We start from the raw sequence: 3,993 nt of genomic DNA, 5'->3' as shown, positions 1-3,993 counted from the left end.
ATTGTTTTGTGCGTCTGTTGTTAGAGATTCAGTTTCTCTGTCTAGGTTTCCTTTTTGTAGTCGTATCCAAGTGTTTTCATTTTTCTCATTTTTTTTTTTATCCTAATGAGTCGTCCGTGTAACTTTTTCTCTTCCCAATTTTCTTTTCTCGTTTTATATCTTGCCTTTTTGTTTTTGTTTGTCTGTTTTTTAATGTCTATTGTTGCATATACGGCATAATCACGTTGACACACCGGTTCTCGTCAGATCACCGAAGTTAAGCAATGTTGAGCCTGGCTAATACCAGATGGGTGACCATTTGGGAATTCTAGGCGCTGTATGTGCTCTCCGCTTATCTCGGCATTGTTTCCAGTCGTCTTGTACCTCAACTTGCCACTGGTATGCAATAATGTTGACTCAGGAGAGGCGTGGTTGGAGATTGCGCAACTCTTGCCACACAAATTTCACGCGCAGGCACCATTATAGTGGGTATCCATAGTCTGTTAAGACTGAAGGAAGCCTTAATATTGCTGCAGTAATTTTTCTTTCAGTGTTTTTCATTTTGTATTTTCCTATTTTATTCGTGCCATTTAGACATAAGTCTCCTATTTATTAATTAAATCGATTGATTGCCTGCTCTAGTTTAGGATCCGTAGTCCACAATATATTGTAGTCAACATTGCACTGTAGAGAATCTACGGTTGATTTTCAACAATCATCTGTTAAGTATTGCTTCACTTAAAGTCTAAAATTAAAGTTAAACAGTACAAAAGTCAAGTATCATGGTCCAATTGTGTCTTTACTCATAAAATAACATACAGTTGCATTTATTGGCTGCGTCTTATTGCTTCTCAAATGCAGTTGTGATATTAGGTTGTAAAAATTGTTAACACTGGTCAAAAGACTGGATTTTCTATACTTATCAAATGCGTTCCGATACAGAACACTCCCAGACATATCAAATACGATTGTGTTGAATAATAATAAAAAAAAAATATTCAGCCAACCCTCTTTCTCCGTCTCTTCTTTTAACCGATTCAATCAGTATCATCATTGTAGTATAGTGTATTGTGCATACTCATGAATTTCCTAGTGTTCTGATCGAGATCTATTAGTTCTGTGGTCTGTCATTAAAAAGACCCGGAACATCTCACCAGTGACACTGCCCCGTGTTTAAAACTTTTATTAGATTTCTACTACAAGTTTTCTTGTCCTTCTGAAATATTGTTTTCCAATTTTCTGTTTCATTTCTGTTGTTTGACGGGGGCTGTTCCCCAAACCCCCAAATATTTGTATGTTCATATCAGGCCATCATCTCCATTCTAATGGTCCATGCCTTCCGTTACTTTAAGATTTCCTTATAACTAGCAGTGCGCACTTTACTATGCCGAATTCAATTCACATATCCTAACTGAAGATTTTCCTTGTATTTATAAACATTTCAAGTTCTTTTTTGTAATTATTATTATTATTATTATTATTATTATTATTATTATTAACATTACTGCTATTATTTATTATTTTATTAGCGATAGTGTTATTATTGTTATTATTATTATTATTATTATTATTATTATTATTATTATTATTATTATTATTATTATTATTTCTTATTATAATCATTGTTATTTTATTATCATTAATATTAATATTATTATAATTATTTATGATGATTATTTATCATTATCAGTGTTTTTGTTAATATTATTATCATTTTTATTATTTATTATTATTATTATTATTATTATTATTATTATTGTTATTATTATTATTATTATTATTATTACTATTATTTGTGATATTATTATAAGACAATTGAGGGGGTAAAAGATGCTGTTACAAGAGTTAGAAGTTGTTAGAACGGACAACAAGTACATTGCAGTTTGACAAATTATGCTGAAGGGAACTATTACAATACATATATATGCACATAAATATATATATATATATATATATATATATATATATATATATATATATATATATATATATATATATATTGAGTCCTTTAGGGGTCAATCCTGGACCCAACTCTCTTCCTGATCTACATCAATGACCTCCCTAAACACATACTTAAATCATTCGTTGACATCTATGCTGATGACACGACCATCTACGGCAACACATCAAAGGCTGTAAATGACAAAGTTCTCTCTGATTCTCTCTCCTCTGATCTCGAGCGCGTAGTTCAGTTGGGGGAAGACGTGGCTGGTCACCTTTAATGCATCCAAAACCAAACTCCTATCCTTACATAATCAACGCTCTGACCCCCATCTGGCATCAATTGTGATGGATGGCTCTCGTCTGGGTGAGGCCCCGTGTTTTGACAAGCTTCTGGGTTTGACCTTTACTCCTGATCTGAAATGGAACACGTACATCAAGTCTGTTGCCAAGGTCGCTGGAAAGATGGTGGGATCCTTCTACCGCTCCAAAAGATATCTCACTACTGATGCAATTCTCTATCTATATAAAAGCCAAGTACGTCCAAGGATGGAATACTGCTGCCATATCTGGGCAGGAGCTGCTAAAAACAGCCTATCCTGCCTTGACAGAGTACAAAATAGACTTCGTGGCTTAGTGGGGGATGCCTTTTTCTCTACCCTGCAACCTCTCTCCCACAGAAGAGACGTTGCGAGCCTATCTTTGTTTTATCGTTATTTCCATGGCAGGTGCTCGTCTGAACTCCAATCTCTGGTCCCCCCTCGCATATCTTTCACGAAAAACACCCGTCTAGCTGAATCCACTGTGAAAAATTTCCCCTACTCTATATCTGTGCCTAAATCAAAACGTGGATTCCATGAACAAAGCTTCTTTCTTAGAACTGCACGCCTGTGGAACTTTGTTCCGTCTGCTTGCTTCCCACCGGACTACAACTTGGATGTCTTCAAGTCCAACGTTACCAAATTCCTAATGAACCGCCCCCTTAAGTAAACACTTCATCAAATCTCCACACTAACGTAATGTACTTGCAATAACCCTTATCCCTGAGTGGCCTTGATAAGTGGTGATCACTGTGTAAAAAAAAAAATATATATATACACACATATACATACATATATATGTGTGTGTGTGTGTGTATGTGTGTGTGTGTGTATAATATAAAGCTGAATGTGTGTGTGTGTATCTGGTCACGAATAGGCTCCTATATGGTTGACTATTTAAAAAAAAAACTGATTACATATAACGATAGAAGATGTATCGAGAACCAGGAATGGGTATGTTTGATCTGGCAGAACGGTGATTCATTAAAATTGTGGGGTCTGCGTTCGCTCTTGGTCCACAAAGTATGGAAATAAAAAATTAAAAAATTAAAAAAAAAACGTTTACAAGTGTTTTTGATATAGATGTATATTATAATACTTTGATAAGTATATTTTAACTTAAATAGGGATGGTATGATAAAACTGTGGGGCCTTCGTTCGCGCTTGGCATCCACAGAATGGAAATAGGCACAAACTTTACGAAACACTTTTCATATCTATCTGCGTAAGTATACTTTGATAATTATGTTTCAGTTTGAAGAAATATGGTATAATAAAATTATGGGGTGTTCGTTCGCACCTGACCTCCATAGAATGGAAATATGTCACAAAGATTAACAATGTTTTTTAATATAGATCCACAGAATATTGTTATAAGTGTTTCAGTGTGAACAGGTATGGTATAATAAATTATAGGGTTTTACCTATTTTATTTTTACTTTCATCATATTTTGCTTTGGTTTTTATACCCCCAAATTCAACCCAAATTTACAACCCTTTCTTTTCATAGCCTATCATACTTTCATAAATCAGAGTCCATTTTCTGTAGTCTGTTTTTGAACCCAATCAACGACGGGTACTTTTGCTAGTATATATATATATATATATATATATATATATATATATATACATATATATATATATATATATATATATATATACATATATATATATATATATATATATATATATATATATATATATATATATATATATATATGAGCACAAAAAGTTGGTAAAAATGATTTTATCA

At 33.3% G+C, this 3,993-nt stretch overlaps 1 pseudogene; it reads left to right on the top strand.

Annotated features, from left to right (window-relative positions):
* The first annotated feature begins 206 nt into the window (after positions 1-206).
* Positions 207-323, top strand: LOC145267365 (5S ribosomal RNA; annotated as a pseudogene).
* Positions 324-3,993: the final 3,670 nt, after the last annotated feature.

This window comes from Euprymna scolopes, chromosome 42 (genome assembly GCF_053919585.1).
Source record: "Euprymna scolopes isolate OS-2025 chromosome 42, ASM5391958v1, whole genome shotgun sequence".
Lineage (NCBI taxonomy): Eukaryota > Metazoa > Mollusca > Cephalopoda > Sepiida > Sepiolidae > Euprymna > Euprymna scolopes.
This window is presented reverse-complemented; position numbering and strand designations above follow the sequence as displayed.